The 9,663-nt window shown below is 52.9% G+C and overlaps 1 pseudogene; it reads right to left on the bottom strand.

The window, feature by feature from the left end:
- Positions 1-520: 520 nt before the first annotated feature.
- Positions 521-3,701, bottom strand: LOC117880065 (annotated as a pseudogene).
- Between the last annotated feature and the right edge of the window lie 5,962 nt (positions 3,702-9,663).

The following is a 9,663-nucleotide window of genomic DNA, read 5'->3' as shown; positions in this document are numbered from 1 at the left end:
AAACAGGGCTCAGGGAAACTTCCCTTTGCTCCCTAAGCTTCCCTTGTCCTTCCCCTCCTGAGCTCAGTCTGCCCTCCCCGTCTCTGCTTCTGTCTCCACCACAGGCACAGCACTCAGCTGCACCGGGTGTGTGGGAGAAACTCCCTAGCACCCCAGCCCTCACCTCCCTGCTGCTTCCCTGCCATGGGGAGGGCCTGAAGCAGAACACTTGAGCTATGGGGATCCCAAGGGCATTTCTCACTTAGCCTAGCCCCCTTGTGCACAGCATGGGGGTGGGCACAAAGCCAAGCTAGGCAGGGGTGCGAATCTGACCATTGGCATAATGAGAAAAATCTTTACAATACAAACCAGAGAGGAGCTTCTTTGCATGCCACTGGTGCTAGTTCTGGCCAATGTCCCCGCAGGCTCTGAGTAAAGCTGGGATGGGGAGTTCTAGCAGCTACACAGACGGGATCAGTGAACAGCTGCCCCTCAGCAGTGGGTAAAAGGCAAAACAATGAGCCACTCAGATGAGAAGCAATCATTGCAATGCACAAGCTCTGGCTGCTTCTCGGGGCCTTCGCAATGTTGACCTGGCCACTGCTTTTTCCACTGGCAGGAGCTCCCCTGCCCCAGAACTGTCAATGCTTCTCCTTAGGTGTGAGTCATAAAAGTTGTGAACCTCGTGAGCAAGCAGGGCTCGCATGCAGTGCCAGAAGTAGGGCTGGGCAAAAGGGTTGCCGGGCCAGTCCAGGACTGTCCTCCCACATAGTCTTTTCTGGGCCAGCAGGAATCTGGACATCTTCATATCTGGGTCCAGCAGCACCAGGATAACCACATCCATCTTGTCTCCAGCAGCCGCTGCTGGGTGATGAAGAAGGTGTGCCTCAGGAAGCCGCTGCCAAACCCCTCCCTCGTCAGGATAAAGATGGTCTTCCTGCTCTTGTAGATGGAGTCACAGAGGTTCTCAATCCTGGACCTTCCAAGCACAGTTTGAACCTCCTCCTTCCTTTCTCCTCCAGGTGGGGCACCATCTCGTTGTAGACCCAGTCAGCTACCGTGCTGTGTTGGGAGTCAAAGCCTATGAATGCATCATATTCCTCCAGGGAGGGTGTGGACATCTGAGCATAGCCTCTTCTGACTGCGGCCAGGCAGATGTGGCTGAGATACCAGAAGTCCCATCCATATAGCCTATGTAGGACAGGAAGCACGGTTATGAATGTCACAATGAGGGAAGTGCACAGGAAGCTTAGGTGGCCATATATATCCTGACATGATCGAGGGTCCATAGAGAGCAGAGGCTGCCCTCGCTTCGATTCGGGAAGGTCGCATTCCATGCTAGTGGAGAAATGGTCTATTGTGATGCAAGTGCTTTTCAGGAACATGAGGAACCAGTGGGCTTCACAGGTGCACCTCAGGGGACTGCTGCTCACATCCAGGTGCTGCAAGCTCTTGAGAAGTGTGTTTGGAAAGCTGCTTTCATCTATCATCTTTATCTTGTTATGGTTCAAGTTTAGAAAGTGCAAGGAGCTGACATTGGAAAAGAACTCTTTATGAAGCGATCTGATCTTGTTGTAGCTGAGGTTGAGGGTTGTGAGGTTCGTGAGCTTCGTGAGGTTCATCCTAGAGAAATCTTCATCTGTTACTAGCATCTCCAGTGCATTATTACTCAAGTCCAGGAATTCCAAGCTTTTCAATCTTTCCATTTTGTCCCATGGGAAGTCATAGAGGTTGTTATAGGCGATGGACAAGTTTCTCAAGCTTTCGGGCAAGGTGTCAATGACCTCGGCTGGAATGAAGTCCAGTTTGTTAAATGAAATGTCCAGGAGCGTTAGGTTGGGCAACTTGGCAAAGAACTCAAGGTAGGTATTCCTCCCACTCATCCACATGATGTCCAGCTAGTTCCTGTTGAAGATCAGAGTCTCGAGTGAATGGCCCTCCAGGTGTTTGGAGATCCTAATACCTATCTGGTTGTTGTCCAGGTTCAGAAATTTAAAGTTGCTGAGGTTTGTCAAGAACTCAAACTTGTGCCCCAGGCCTTTGATTGTGAAGTGGAACTGGTTATTGCTGAGGCTCAGCACAACCAAGTGGCGGACCTCTTGCAAGGCACTGCCATTGTACAGGTCAAACCTATTGTGAGACAGATCCAGCAACTTCAGGGACTGCAGCGTCAGGAACTGGCTGTCATTTAGGGGCTGGCTAATGTAATTAGAGCTCAGGTTGAGGCAGTCGATATCCTCTAGCCCTTTGAACTGGCTGGCTCAAGGCTGTGGATGCTATTGAACGATAAATCCAGGGTCTTGTTGCAGTGAATGCCAGCTGGGAAGTTGAGATGGGAGCTTTGGCTATTCCTCACCATTTCCTCAGCTCTTCCTTTAGGCTCCGCCCAATGCCAGGGATTCTCTGCCGAAGTACCTTCCTGGGAGAAGCCCCAAGGCCCCGATCCAGCTCCATTCCCGTTCCCCTCACAAGGGTGGGAGAAGGCAATGCTGTTCTGAGACAGACTGACGAGCTTTAGGCTTCTGCACTTGGAAAAGAGCGACAGGTTCACATCTCTGATGAAGTTTGTTTGAAAGTGGAGGGTCTCCAAGTTGCTTAGGTTGAAGAGAGGTTTGATCCCATCTACAACCAAGTTCCTGAAGAAGTAGCCATTGATGATGAGATTTTTTCAAAGCTTTCATTTGGCCAAAGGACTCAGCTAGAGTCAGGTTCTCGAAGGTCACCAGTGAACGGTAATTGTAGCCCAGGTTTAGGGTCTGCACTGACTGCAGCATAGAGAAGACGGTGCCATTTCTAATGGTGCAGGTCAGAAAGTTGTCTGACAGATCCAGGGTCTCCAAGCGCCTGAGGTTGTTGAAGAAGCTGATGTTGAGGTCATACAGGGAGTTGCCTCGCAGGTTCAAGCTCCTGATCTTCACGTGGTTCTGGAAAGCATCCGTGTTGAAGGTCAGGGACTTGTTGTCTGGGCAGGGGAAGCAGGGCTGAGCAGCATGGTTACATCGCTGGCAGTTCCACTCCAGGTTGAGCAATCTCAAGTTGGTGAGGTTCTCCAGGTGGCTCACGTGGGATATCTTGTTCTCCGAGATGTCAAGCTGGTGCAGCGTGGGTGGGAGCCCCTGGGGAACCTCAGTCATGTTGTTAAACTTCAGTGAAAGCTGTTTCAGGGGGGTTATGCTTTTAAACGTATCCTGTGCAAGGGTTACGGAGGTGTTGCACGGGTTCTGGTAGTAGCAGTTGTTGTCTAGGAGTAGCTCCCTCATATTGCTGAGCCCTGCGAGGCTCTGAGGGCCCAGCAGAAGGATATTGTTGTAACTCAAGTCCAAGAATCAGAGGGAAGAGGGGACCGGGGGCAGAGCTTTCAGGCTATTTCCTGCCAGGCTCAGGTTGATTAGGTTATGAAGACTGACCAGTGCCCCTGGCTGCATCACCAGCTGACAATCCTCATGTGCTTTCCGCAGCTGCCCTGGCTTGCAGTTGCAGCAGACCGAGAGGTTTTCCAGGTGAGGGACACCAGAGGAGTCATTGTCCAGCAGTGACAGGAAGTTTTCATCAAGGTTCAGGAAGGTTACGTTGATGGAACATATATCCGGCATGAGTCTGAAGCCACGCAGGCTGCAGTCCACGCTCTTGCCATCTGTGCTGTTTGCACAGGGAGGGTAATTAGGGAAGTAGGCGCCAGTCCCCAGGAGCCCCTCCACCAGCAGAAGCACCTGCCACAGCATCCTGCTCATCTAGGAAACTGGAAAGGAGAAGAGTTTAGAGCCAGGTGTGCAGTGGGTGCAGAGAGGCTGCTCACTGGCTGGGGATTGGAGGCGTATGCTCCAGGGTCTCCCCATTCACCAGCCCACCTTCCTCTCCCATCCCTGGATGTCAAGTCATTTTCCCCTCTCCTGAGACTGGCCACGGTGGGCGCTGGATGCCCAAAGCCATAACATCATGAACACCTGCATGCTAGAAACGCAGGGCACTGCCCAGGCCCTGTGGGCTAGGAACGCAGGGTGCTGCTGGGATTCTGTATGCTAGGAATACAGGGCGCTGCTGGGGCCTCATGTTCTAGGAATGCAGGGTGCTGATGGGGCCTCACACACTACGAATGTAGGGCGCTGACGGGGCCCCAGGTGCTATGAAAGCAGGATGATACAGGGGCCCCGCATGCTAGGAATGCAGGGCACTGCAGCGGTCCCATGTGCTAGGAATGCAGGGCTCTGCTGGGGCTCTTCGTGGTAGGAACTCAGGGCGCAGCCAGGGCCCTTCGTGCTAGGAACGTAGGGAGCTGCTGGATCCCTGCGCATCATGAACACAGGGCGCTGCTGGGGCCTCACACGCTACAAATACAGGGCACTGCCGGGCCTTTCGCGCTAGGAACGCAGGGCGCTGGTGGGGCCTTGCGCACTACGAATGCAGGTGCTGCCAGTGCCCCATGCGCTAGGAAAGCCGGGCACTGCAGGGGCCTTGTGAGCTACAAAGGCAGGGTGCTGCTGGGGCCCTTCATGCTAGGAACGCAGGACTCAGCCGGGGACTCGTGTGCTATAAATGCAGGGCGCTGCAAGGGCCTCACGCCATATGAACACAGGGCGCTGCCGGGGCACTGCGCGCTAGGTATGCAGAGCGATGTTGATGCCCTTCGTGCTAGGAATGCAGAGCGATGCCGGGGTTTCATGCTCTAGGAACGCAAGGCGCTGCTGGGGCCCTGCGCGCTATGAACGCAGGGCACTGCTGAGGCCCTTCATGCTAGGAATGCAGGGCGCAGCCAGAGCCCTTCATGCCTGGAATGCGGGGCATTGCCCCAACTTGCCTGGGCCCTTCACACTAGGAATGCAGGGCACTGACTGGGCCCCTGGTGCTAGGAACGCAGGGCTCTACCGGGGCCCTTTGTGCCTGGAATGCAGGGCGTTGCCCAGGCCCTTCACACTAGGAACACAGGGCAATGCAGGGTGCTGCTTAGACCCCATGTGCTAGGAACACATGGCACTGCTGGGGCCCCGTTCGCTAGGAATGCAGGGAGCTGTAGCTGGGCTGGGTCAGGAATGCGGCAGTGAATGGCTCAGAAACACTCCCACGGCCTGCGCAGCCCCTCCGGACCCAAGAGCAGGACACTGGTGGCCCAGCAAGGCTGCTCCACAGCCCCAACTAGATAGGGTTGCCAACTTTCTAACTTGCAGAAAACCAAGAACTCTTGCCCTACCCCATGCCTGCCCGTTCTCCAAGGCTCCGTCACTGTTTACTCCATCCCCTCTCCCTCCATCATGCACTCTCCCGCACCTCCACTGACGTTCACTGGGCTGGGACATGGGATTGGCGCAGGGGTGTGAAAGTGAAATGAATTATATTAAAGTAGAATGAATTAAAGAATGCTGTATGTTCCTTTAAGTAGAAATGAGAAATGCTGCAAGCCAGGGGGGCAGGAAAGCAGACATTAACTGCTTAACTTGCCACTTAAGGGCAATTGGTGAAGCATTAGTCTTAGATCGATAAGAGTTAACAAGGAAGCAGGATATGCATATTATGTTCCATGCATATTTTACAATTTTGCTCTCTCTGTCCCTTTGTTTAGTTCGCACCCTTTTATCTGTATAAATAAGACTGTTTGAATCTTGCATAGAGGCTCACATTATCTGAATGTATTAGCAGAGCGCTGTGCTAATAAAACAGAGTTGTCTGACAAACTATGAGTTCTGAGTCTAACTTTGACAATTTGGAGGTTCCACCGAGATGGCAACCGTCTTCACTGGGGCTGTGTGATTCCTGACCGTTTTTGTAGGAGGACCGTGGTAGCCGGCACCTGGGCATTTGGCCCGAGCGGTCCTCCTCCTGAACGGAAGGGTGCACGACCACAGTGAGGTCTACGCCATTGAACCTGTTGGTTCCCACTCTGTTCTGGTAGGGATCCCAGGATCTGACATCAGGAATCTGGTCAGGTAATTATTTCTGTGTTTTGTCCGGACTGAGGACTGTCCTGTCTCTGTGTCTATCCATCCTCCTGTGGAGTGTTTGAGTCTGGGTGCCATCTCCGTCCGGGGATCGGCCGACCAAGGGGTTCCTGTCCCCGCGGTCTGAGTGAGTGAAATCTGCACAATCGCAGCCGCACCGCACCTTAGGTAAAACCCTTGGTGTGAAAGCAAGGGCGATTGAGTCAGTAGCCTGTGGGCTCCTTTTGTGTGTTGCATCGGGCATCGCGCTGACGAACCCGAATTTCCTTCTTGTGTGATTGGTGTGTGTAAAGTCATCCTGTATTGGTAACCAGACGTCTAAGTCGGGACAGTTCCTTAAAGGAACGCCGGCTCAGTTTTAAGAAGGGTCCGGACTCCTGTAAATTTCTGGAAAAATGGTCTAGGCTAACTAAGAAAGATCCCAAAACTCAGGGGCCACTGTTAAAACCTTGGAACAAGGACCGAGTGGACATCTTAAAAAACAAACTCGGCCAGCCTAAAACTAAATTGGCTAAAGGAGAGGTTAATTGTTTCATGCAGTGGTGGGAAGAGGCAAATTGTAGGTGGACAAAATCAAAACTCACCTCTCTCAAATATTAAAATAATAAATTAAAAGCTTATTAAAAGCCTCTTTTCCCATCACCAGACTGAGCGCTCCCCTTCATCCTGTTCTCTGACAAAAAAAAAACCAACAACCCTGGATCGATCCCAACTCCCTTCATACTCCCCTCTCATTGTAAAAAGGATAAAATGCCCCTTGTTCTGTTCCCCTTCGTTGTCTGCCTCAGAAACTGATTCTTTAGTGTTCCATTACCAATTCAGCAAGGAGGGTGGGCTCCTCAACTAGCCCCCACCCTTCCTGGGCTCTTTCCTTAAACATTTCTTTCAAAATTGTGAAATGACCACAATATCACTCACAAAAATGGTTCATTGGAAAAAGCGGGATTGGGCCCAGAGAAGCAGCCATTCTAAAGGAAAAATGGGCCCTTTTCGAGAGGAATGTCTGTAAATAAGCCAGGTAAAGAGACTATCTAATTAAAATCATTTGACTATGGACAATTGAGTCAAATTTGCTAAAAGAACATGGGGGGGGGGTTCTATTGGAACTTAAACCTGAGATCTAGGAGGGGGAATGCAACCAGGTGACGACCAGGTGACTCTTTGCCCAGGAAGTGAGATGAAGAAAAGGAGGAGGAGCAAAGGGTTGTCAGAGGTCGGGTCCCTGGAAGTTGGGCAGTTGGCTGTGGGGGACTCGGAGAGGGGGAAGTCCAGGGCGTCTGGTCTGGGATTCCTTCAAGATGGACTTGGCTGAAAGTCACTGATTTCTGGGCTAACAAATTCTGTTATAGGCTGTGTTCCTGTTGACTAATAAACCTTCTGTTTTACCGGATGGCTGAGAGTCACGTCTGATTGCGGAGTTCGGGTGCAGTGCCCTCTAGCTTCCCCAGGAGCCCCACCCGGGTGGACTCGCTGCAGGAATCGCACAATATTCCTGGGCCATGTGCCCCCCCTCCCCCCAGGGCAGCAGTAGCCCGGTAGTTCCAAGGGACCCACGACGAGCCCTTGCGCACCTGCTGGCCAGCACTGCCCTGCACTGGGGCCCTGCAGAGAGCTGCCTGGCCAGGTCACAGCTGCATGAAGCCTGCTCTGAGCTGGCCCAGACCTCTCCAGGGGCAGCTCTCCAGCTCTTGGTCCTCCCTGCTGGCTGAGGCTGGCCTGTGCACACAATTGGCCACGGCCTGGTGTCATGGAATCACCGGGTAAAGGCTCTGGAACTACTCCATACAAAGCCAGTCAGGATTCTGGGGGAGCCTCCTCTCTCTGAGCGTACTGTCTCCATGGCAAGAAGCTTACATAGCTTCAACCTTCCTGGATCTGACCTCGGAGCATTCAGCATCTCCTTCCACACCGTGTGCTCCCTTCACTGAGTCCACCCGGGCAGGGCTCCTGGGGAAGCCAGATAGTCCTGCACAGCTCAAAGAGGTGCAGTTCCAGGAGGTGGCGAAGCCTGCATCTTAACCCCGAGAAAGAGTGGACCCCCCGAGAAGGGCTGTCTCCCTGAAGGGGTTCCTCCCAGGGATTGCGGAGAGCTGAGAAAGCACAGGCCTGTGAGTCCGTGACCACTTGGGAACAGTGTGGAGATGGCCTATAACCATCGCCTTAAGAAGGACAGAGAGAGGGGGCTTCACCAAGATTCACCAAGGCACAGCTGATTACTCCGTTGGAAGAGAATGATCACTCTAAGGAGCCGGTTGCTGACCCAGCTGGAAGAGAGGCTGGGAGCACCCAGGCAGCCCCAGGGGTGACTCCAGCCACCGAACCAACGGGGACATGGAAGGGGCTGAAATCAGACAAGCAGCCCCAGGATCCACCTAACCGACCAGCGGGGATCTTCACAGCCGAGTTCCCCATTGGTGGAGCTGAGACAGTTGGAGTTGGAAATGGAACTGAAACTGAAAGAGCTGGAGGACCGTGAGAAGGAATAGCAGGACTGGAGAAGGAATGGGAGGACCGTGAGAGACAGAGGCAGCATGAACTGGCGATGGCAGAGCTGAGAAGCAGAGGGACTCCTGCTGGGGTTAGTGGGGATAGGCCAGGGTGGCTAAGCCCACAGGGAAATCCAATATAAAAATACTGCCTCAGGTTAAGGAAGGGGATGATATAGATACCTTCCTCACTGCCTTTGAGAAGGCCTGCAATGTGCACCAGGTTGACCCTGCAGACAGGCTTCGGCATTTCACCCCCTTACTGGGTCCCAAGGACATAGAGATATTCAGCCAGATGGATGGGGTGGAAGCAGGGAACTATGATCTGTTCAAACAAGCCCTGCTACGCAAGTTTGAGCTGACCCCCAAGATTAGGGTGACAAGCCCTTTATGGTGTTCATGGATGCCTCAGACACAGGGCTGAGTGTGGTGCTAATGCAGGTAGATGGAAAGCAGGAGAAACATCCTATTGTGTACCTGAGCAGGAAGCTACTGCCCTGGGAGCAGAACTATGAAGCCATAGAAAAGGAATGCCTGGCCATGGTGTGGACCCTTACAAATTTTCAGCCGTATCTATTTGGGTGGTGCTTCACTATGTACACCAACCATTCACCCCTGAGGTGGCTACACTAGATGAAAGGGGCCAATGCCAAGCTCCTGAGGTGGAGCCTGCTCCTGCAGGCTTATGACATGGAGGTGGTCCATGTGAGGAGGAGTGCCAACGTTATAGCTGATGCTTTGTCCTGGAGTGGGGGGGGCCAGAACTTCCCCAGGCCACTGGCTAAAGTGGCCCCGCTCAGTTCGGTCTCGGATGCGGGAGAGATGCGACAAAGTGGGGGTTTATTCATCTTGTTATGTTGCATGTGAGTCTTACTGTCCTATACAAAATACTGTGTGTACATTAGTTGCCCACTGTACTGCACCAATACTTCAGTGATGGGAATTGGGCATGTGATTTTTGCTGAGGCCCTCAGGGCAGGTGAGGCTGCTCAACTGTTTGCACCAATGTAACCTGAGACCCAGTAGGGGGGGTGCGACTAGGTGACACCTTTTGCCCTGGAAGCAAGACAAAGAGAAGGAGGAGGGGCAACAGGGGGATGTTGGAGGTCGGGTCACTGGAAGCTGGCAGTCTGCCTGGGGGACTGGAAGAGGGGAAGTCCAGGGAGTCTGGCCCATGACTCCAAAGATGGACTTGGCTGAAAGTGGCTAACAAGTTCTGTCCTACGCTGTGTTTCTGTCGACTAATACACCTTCTATTTTACCAGCTG

Source organism: Trachemys scripta, chromosome 7 (genome assembly GCF_013100865.1).
Source record: "Trachemys scripta elegans isolate TJP31775 chromosome 7, CAS_Tse_1.0, whole genome shotgun sequence".
Lineage (NCBI taxonomy): Eukaryota > Metazoa > Chordata > Testudines > Emydidae > Trachemys > Trachemys scripta.
Note: the sequence above shows the minus strand (reverse complement) of the source record. Positions and strands in the feature narration are given on the sequence as shown.